Genomic DNA, 8,770 nt, shown 5'->3' on the forward strand with positions numbered 1-8,770 from the left:
TTTGGATAGCAGCCATTCTGACTGGTGTGAAATGGTACCTCCCTATGATTTTGATTTGCATTTCTCTGATAATGAGTGATAACATCACATTTTGAAAGCATCAGTTCTTCAGCAGTCAGCCTTCTTTATGGTCCAAATCTCACTTCCATACATGACTACTGGAAAAACCATAGCTTTGACTATACAGACCTTTGTTGGTAAAGTTGTGTCTCTGCTTCTTAATACACTGTGTAGCTTTGTCATAGCTTTTCTTCCAAGGAGCAAGCATCTTTAAGTGGGTTACCCCAACAAAGAGAGCTAGAGGGCTGCCCATCGCGAGCTGTGACTTCAGGTCAAGTGTTTTGGCAAGATTCAGGCACCCCTGCAGGAGGGAGCCAAAGGAGTTAATACTACAACTTAATTCCTTGCCCTTCTCTGACCTACTATTATCAATACTATTACCACCTATGGCGCCCTCCATTGTCAGAACTCTTTGGGAAGGCAGATGTAATCTATACAGGTCAGGTATAGACAGCCTCCAAGAGCACAAAACAGAGTAGAGACCAGGAAGGCATAATTCTGAAGGGGCAAGTACAAGATAGTGTTGCGGAGGAAAAAAATTTCTCTGACCTATTGGCTGGTGTATTCATTAAACTGACATAAGACAGATTTTTTTTTTAATTGTATGATGCCATTTATATAATGTCTTCAGCCACACAAAGCAACAGGTAACATTTATCAAATATTTACTATAAGGCTAATATTATTCTAATACATTATATGAGTCAAGTCAATCTGCAGAACAATCTGAAGATAGATGCTTTATTATCCCCATATTCAATTCAGTTCAGTTCAGTCGCTCAGTCGTGTCCAACTCTTTGCGACCCCATAAATCACAGCACGCCAGGCCTCCCTGTCCATCACCAACTCCTGGAGTTCACTCAGACTCACGTCCATCGAATCGGTGATGCCATCCAGCCATCTCATCTTCTGTCGTCCCCTTCTCCTCCTGCCCCCAATCCCTCCCAGCATCAGAGTCTTTTCCAATGAGTCAACACTTTGCATGAGGTGGCTAAAGTATTGGAGTTTCAGCTTTAGCATCATTCCTTCCAAAGAATACCCAGGACTGGTCTCTTTTAGAATGGACTGGTTGGATCTCCTTGCAGTCCAAGGGACTCTCAAGAGTCATCTCCAACAACACAGTTCGAAAGCATCAGTTCTTTGGTGCTCAGCTTTCTTTACAGTCCAACTCTCACATCCATACATGACCATTGGAAAAATCATAGCCTTGACTAGATGGACCTTTGTTGGCAAAGTAATGTCTCTGTTTTTGAATATGCTATCGAAGTTGGTCATAACTTTTCTTCCAAGGAGTAAGCGTCTTTTAATTTCATGGCTGCAATCACCATCTGCAGTGATTTTGGAGCCCAGAAAGTTAAAGTCTGACACTGTTTCCACTGTTTCCCCATCTGTTTCCCATGAAGTGATGGGACCAGATGCCATGATCTTCATTTTCTGAATGTTGAGCTTTAAGCCAACTTTTTCACTCTTCTCTTTCACTTTCATCAAGGGGCTTTTTAGTTCCTCTTCCCTTTCTGCCATAAGGGTGGTGTCATCTGCATATCTGAGGTTGTTGATATTTCTCCTGGCAATCTTGATTCCAGCTTGTGCTTCTTCCAGCCCAGCGTTTCTCATGATGTACTCTGCATAGAAGTTAAATAAGCAGGGTGACAATATACAGCCTTGACGTACTCCTTTTCCTATTTGGAACCAGTCTGTTGTTCCATGTCCAGTTCTAACTGTTGCTTCCTAACTTGCATATAGGTTTCTCAAGAGGCAGGTCAGGTGGTCTGGTATTCCCATCTCTCTCAGAATTTTCCACAGTTTATTGTGATCCACACAGTCAAAGGCTTTGGCATAGTCAATAAAGCAGAAATAGATGTTTTCTGGAACTCTCTTGCTTTTTCCATGATCCGGTGGATGTTGGCAATTTGACCTCTGGTTCCTCTGCCTTTTCTAAAACCAGCTTGAACATCTGGGAGTTCACAGTTCACATACTGCTGAAGCCTGGCTTGGAGAATTTTGAGCATTACTTTACTAGCATGTGAGATGAGAGCAATTGTGTAGTAGTTTGAGCATTCTTTGGCATTGCTTTTCTTTGGGATGGGAATGAAAACTGACCTTTTCCAGTCCTGTGGCCGCTGCTGTTTTCCAAATTTGCTGGCATATTGAGTGCAGCACTTTCACAGCATCACCTTCCCGGATTTGAAATAGCTCAACTGGAATTCCATCACCTCCACTAGCTTTGTTCGTAGTGATGCTTTCTGAGGCCCACTTGACTTCACATTCCAGGATGTCTGGCTCTAGGTGAGTGATCACACCATCGTGATTATCTGGGTCATGAAGCTCTTTTTTGTATAGTTCTTCTGTGTATTCTTGCCACCTCTTCTTAATATCTTCTGCTTCTGTTAGGTCCATACCATTTCTGTGCTTTATCGAGCCCATTTTTGCATGATATGTTCCCTTGGTATCTCTAATTTTCTTGAAGAGATCTCTAGTTTTTCCCATTCTGTTGTTTTCCTCTATTTCTTTACATTGATCGCTGAAGAAGGCTTTCTTATGTCTCCTTGCTATTCTTTGGAACTCTGCATTCAGATGCTTATATCTTTCCTTTTTTCCCTTGCTTTTCATTTCTCTTCTTTTCACAGCTATATGTAAGGCCTCCCCAAACACCCATTTTGCTTTTTTGCATTTCTTTTCCATGGGGATGGTCTTGATCCCTGTCTCCTGTACAATGTCACAAACCTCTGTCCATAGTTCATCAGGCACTCTGTCTATCAGATCTAGTCCCTTAAATCTATTTCTCACTTTCACTGTATAATCATAAGAGATTTGATTTAGGTCATACCTGAATGGTCTAGCGGTTTTCCCTACTTTCTTCAATTGAAGTCTGAATTTGGCAATAAAGAGTTCATGATCTGAGCCACAGTCAGCTCCCAGTCTTGTTTTTGCTGACTCTATGAAGCTTCTCCATCTTGACCGGAAAGAATATAATCAATCTGATTTCAGTGTTGACCATCTGGTGATGTCAATGTGTAGAGTCTTCTCTTGTGTTGTTCAAAGAGGGTGTTTGCTATGACCAGTGCGTTCTCTTAGCAAAACTCTACTAGTTTTTGCCCTACTTCATTTTGTACTCCAAGACCAAATTTGCCTGTTACTCCAGGTGTTTCTTGACTTCCTACTTTTTCATTCCAGTCCCCTATAATGAAAAGGACATCTTTTATGGGTGTTAGTTCTAAAAGGTCTTGTAGGTCTTCATAAAACCATTTAACTTCAGCTTCTTCAGTGTTACTGGTTGGGGCATAGGCTTGGGTCACTGTGATATTGAATGGTTTGCCTTGGAAATGAACAGAGATCATTCTGTCATTTTTGAGATTGCATCCAAGTACTGCATTTCAAACTCTCTTGTGGACCAGGATGGCTACTCCATTTCTTCTAAGGGATTCCTGCCTGCAGTAGTAGATATAATGGTCATCTGAGTTAAATTCACCCATTCCAGTCCATTTTAGTTTGCTGATTCCTAGAATGTCGATGTTCTCTCTTGCCATCTCCTGTTTGACCACTTCCAATTTGCCTCGATTCACAGACCTGACATTCCAGGTTCCTATGCAATATTGCTCTTTACAGCATCAGACCTTGCTTCTATCACCAGTCGCATCCACAGCTGGGTATTGTTTTTGTTTTGGCTCCATCCCTTCATTCTTTCTGGAGTTATTTCTCCACTGATCTCCAGTAGCATATTGGGCACCTACCGACCCGGGGAGTTCCCCTTTCAGTATCCTATCATTTTGCCTTTTCATACTGTTCGTGGGGTTCTCAAGGCAAGAATACTAAAGTGGTTTGCCATTCCCTTCTCCAGTGGACCACATTCTGTCAGACCTCTCCACCATGACCCATCCATCTTGGGTGGCCCCACACGACATGGCTTAGTATCCCCATATTACACATGGGCAAAATGAGGCAAAGAGAGGTTAAAGAACTTCCCCAAGGTGACCCAGCTAGTAAGAGTCAGATCTGGAATTTGAATCTAGGCCATCTGGCTCCAAAGACACACATATGCCCTCTCTATTGACATAAGACAGATTAACAGGAGAAAAACAAATGTAACTTCATACTTGTGGGAACCTCACATAGACATAAGAGGGTCAAAGACAGTCAGGCAATTGAAGCTTGCATGTCATTCTGAGCTAAGGAGAGAAGGTAGGGGTCTGGGCTTCAAAGTGAAGGAAGGTAATTCATAGGAAGATGGGAAGGGCAAATATTTGGTAAATAAATTATTGCCCTGCCATGCAGAGACAATGCGGACATAGAGAGGACACTGAAGTTCCCTGCCAGCTTCCCATATCTTTGGCCATATTCTTTGTGATTGTCTTTGGTGATAGTTCTCTTCCTAGACTAGGCCCTCTAAGTTGTTTTAGGCATCGAAGGTAGAGGTATTATAAAAAGGTCTTCCTGAGTCTTTTAGGCTTTGATTGACTTCAAGTCAAAATAATTCAAATGACAAAGTGGCATGTTTTGAGGAAGCTTGTTCTGAATCTCTTCAATATCTAGCCAATCCAATTCTTGAAAACGTTAGTTTCAACACTGACTTTTTTTTGTATCAATATTATCTTTGCTTTGTTCCTGTATAATTCCCCATCCCACTCCCCGTGCGTGTTCCTTGATGAGAGCTGAGGTGTGGAAAAGTCCTTAAATGAAAACTATCCACACACCCACTGCCCCCCCCACCCCACCCCATTCTATCTAAATTCACAACAGCCCAACACAAGCTGAAACACTTGATTTCTAATACCAGGCTATACTCTTAACAAAATTAAATATAAACGAGAGAAAGATAAGAAATCCTAAGGCGTTTAAATATTAAATGAAGCGTCCCAGAAACCAATATTTAGAATGTTTTTCTTGGCAACTGGGAAGTTTTTTCACTCTGAGTCACAGTAGAATAATGTGACTTTCTTCCTTTTTTAAGTTTGGCTAATGGGAAGGGGAGGTAGAAAAGGAGATTTTGCATAACTTTGAACACAGGTGCATTCTCAGGAAGATCATTTTTCAAAAAGACCACAGATAGAAGTTGAAGATCTGCAGACTGATTTCCCTTTTAAAAAGCAAATTTACTGAAGTATATTTTACCTATAAAATTAAGTATACAGTGACATTGCAACAATCTCATTAAGACAGTCTCAGAACATTTTCATCACTCCAATAAGATCCTTCCCGTCCTTTATAGTTAATCCCCATTCTCACCCCCAGCCCCAAGCAACCACTGACCCACTTTCTGCCTCTATTAATTTTATATATATTTCCCTTTTCTGAACTTTCATGAAAGTGAAAGTTGCTCAGTTGTGTCTGACTCTTTGCGACCCCATGGACTATACAATACATTGAATTCTCCAGACCAGAATACTGGAGTGTGTAGCCATTTCCTTCTCCAGAGGATCTTCCCAACCCAGGGGTTGAATCCAGGTCTCCTGCATTGCAGGCAGATTCTTTACCAGATGAGCCACCAGGGAAGCTCTAAACTTTCATATAAATGAGGAAATCAATTTCTTGAAAATACGTATGCCTACTTGGAAAGTCTTTGCTCATATATTGTTCTATAGCATTCTCTGGCCAAGTGGGTGGGACACTTGGTAACATGGGGAAGAATATATATCTGTATAAAATATTCTATTTATACATATTCTTCTTACCTTGGTGGTGAGCCCCAGGTGCTTTGCTTGATGCCTGGAGAGAATCTCAGTGACAGTACTAGCTCTCAGGTGTGCAGGTCCTCAGTGTTTGGGCAGCTGGCTACTCCTCTCTGTGCTTTAGCTCAAGCCATGCCTTTCTCTTCCTCCCAGAAGATACCCACCAGATCGCCATGCTCTCTTTCCAGCGTTAACTTTGTTGAGTCGTCAAAGCCCCAAACCAGGTATTTAAAGACACCAAATCATATTGTGTCCATCAGACAAGGCCTCTTAAACACTTTTCATTATCATCATAGTGCACAGTGACCTCTGTGACTTTCTACAGCACTGTACTCATTTGCTTCCAAGACCGCTGTTCCTTTTCTTGTATTTTGTGTTAACCACTGTTTATTCAGTCATCCAAGGCAGAAACCTCAGAATCAGCCATGATTCTTCTTCTCACTTCTTCCACATCCAACTATTACCAAGTCCTGCCAAAATTACATCTGCGCTGTGTAAGCTGATCTCCTCCTCACCCCACTGTTACTGTATCTTACTGAGGTGGTCATGTATTTTGCCTGGAGTAGAGTTGTAGCTTCTTTTCTGCTGTTGCTTCCAAACTAAGCTGAGGTGATCTTTCCAAGATGAAAATCTGATCAAGTCCATCTCATTGCTAAAATTCAACAATGGCTCTCCATCAACTTTTTTCTTTTTTTAAATTTTATTGAAATATAGTTGATTTATAACGTTGTGTTAATTTCTGCTGTACAGCAAAGTGATTCAGATACATACACACATATATATTATTCTTTTTCAATATTCTTTTCCATTACGGTTTATCACAGAAAACTGAATATACTTCCCTGTGCTATTCAGTTCTTGTGGTTGCTTAGTCTCTAAGTTGTGTCCAACTCTTGAGAGCCCATGGACTGTAACCTGCTCAGCTCATCCGTCCATGCGGTTCTCCTGGCAAGAATACTGGAGGGGGTTGCTATTTCCTTCTCCATCTCCACTGACTTTTCTGATAGTTTATTTTTTTTTTTTGAAGGTTTAAAAAAATTTTTATTTAGGCTGAAATGATTCAAATATGCTAAGTTGAACAGGCAATCTGTACAAAGATTTTTCAGTTTTGATATCTTCTACATTAGATTCCATTATGTGTGCTTTGTTCTTTCTTCAGATCTAGGGGGAAAAGAAGAAAATCTGCCTTTCAACCAGTCATTTATTCCCCTCTTTGCCTTGTTGAGTAATTCTCATGATCCCTCAGACAGTTCCCTCTGGAACAAGCTTTCCTCTTCTCCCCCAGCCAGCCCCAGTGGGTTCACCTTTACAGGCTCTGGGACTAGGACAGGAAGTAAGACTTGTGAGGATTTCTTCACTGGGATTTCTGATAGTTTAAATTCCTTGGCTTCCAAGGCTGGGATTTTGTTGATCTGTCCCTGGCCTATTTCTCTTTGCCATCACAAGCTCTTTTTACAAGAAATGTAACGCTATCCCTGTATTTCTACACTTATATTCTCCTCCTCTGGATTGCTCCTGCTCTTTGCTCCAGACTCAGAACAGGCATCATCTCCTCTGAAGGTGATTTTGCCTGCAGGGAAGGCTTCTTAGATACACCTGTTTGGTGTTTCCAACCAAACCCTCTGTCTCAGCCCTGTGCTTTCTCCCAGCCCCACTCAGGCTGATAGCACCTTAAGGGCAGAGTCGATATTTTATGCTTCTCCAAGGTCAGGTTTCCATATTTTGTTCGGAGTTCTCTTTAAAAAATGGCGTTTCTCTGTCGACGCCTTGAGCCTCTTGTGGCATCATGTGTCTTGTGTGTTGAGACCCAAAGAGTCAAAGCCTAAGATTCAGCTGGAGGAAGCAGATGTGTGGTCAAGCTGATGTTGTTTCCTATTACAGTCAGCCTCTTTCTTCCAAGGAGGGTCCAATTGCCTTTTTTTTTTTTTTAAGTGCTTATTGTGTATCAAACTCAGATTCATCAAGGATCCTCATCTTTATAAAAATCCATTGAGGTAGGTGATACTATCCCCATTTACACATAGGGAAACTGGATCATAGAGAAGTTAAATAACTTGCCAAACCGCATATCATCACTGTCCATTAGTAATGGGATTTGTCTCCAAACCCCATGCTCTTAACTTCTAAAGTATCTATTAATATATCTATATAACTCTGTGTGTTTGTGTGTGTGTTATTGGTTTAGTAATGGAATGGATCAAATGTTGTGAGCTTAAATAATTTTGAATTCTGACCCAACACATTTATGGACATAGGAGGGTATCTAAGTGTGGACGAAGATGAAAACTGTGGAGGCTCTTTCCCCATCCTGCTTTCATTTGGGCCTCCCTAAGCTCTTATGGCAACCCACTCCAGTATTCTTGCCTGGAGAATCCCAGAGACAGAGGAGCCTAGTGGGATGCTGTCTATGGGGTCGCACAGAGTCGGACACGATTGAAGCGACTTAGCAGCAGCAGCAGCAAGCTCTTATTGTGATTCACGGAGTCAAAGGCTTTGACATAGTCAATAAAGCAGAAATAGATGTTTTCTAGCTTCTTTTTCCCATGATCCAGTGGATGTTGGCAATTTGATCTCTGGTTGCTCTGCCTTTTCTAAAACCAGCTTGAACATCTGGAAGCTCACAGTTCACAATACTGCTGAAGCCTGGCTTGGAGAATTTTGAGCATTACTTTACTAGCATGTGAGATGAGTGAAATTGTGCGATAGTTTGAGCATTCTTTGGCATTGCCTTTCTTTGGAATTGGAATGAAAAGTGACCTTTTCCAGTCCTGTGGCCACTGCTGAGTTTTCCAAATTTGCTGGCATATTGAGTGCAGCACTTTCCCAGCATCATCTTTCAGGATTTGCAATAGCTCAACTGGAATTCCATCACCTCCACTAGCTTTGTTCATAGTGATGCTTTGTAAGGCCCACTTGACTTCACATTCCAGGATGTCTGGCTCTTGGTGAGTGATCACACCATCGTGATCACACCATCGTGATTATCTTGGTCTTGAAGATCTTTTTTGTACAGTTCTTCTGTGTATTCTTGCCACCTCTTCTTA

At 41.5% G+C, this 8,770-nt stretch overlaps 1 non-coding gene across 1 annotated transcript; it reads right to left on the reverse strand.

Annotated features, from left to right (window-relative positions):
• Positions 1 to 6,963: 6,963 nt before the first annotated feature.
• Positions 6,964 to 7,089, reverse strand: LOC114115929 (small nucleolar RNA SNORD22). Its single transcript, XR_003590034.1, has one exon. It is a non-coding gene; the product is annotated as a small nucleolar RNA SNORD22 (small nucleolar RNA).
• Between the last annotated feature and the right edge of the window lie 1,681 nt (positions 7,090 to 8,770).

The sequence above is a fragment of the Ovis aries genome, chromosome 7, assembly GCF_016772045.2.
Source record: "Ovis aries strain OAR_USU_Benz2616 breed Rambouillet chromosome 7, ARS-UI_Ramb_v3.0, whole genome shotgun sequence".
Classification (NCBI taxonomy): Eukaryota; Metazoa; Chordata; class Mammalia; order Artiodactyla; family Bovidae; genus Ovis; species Ovis aries.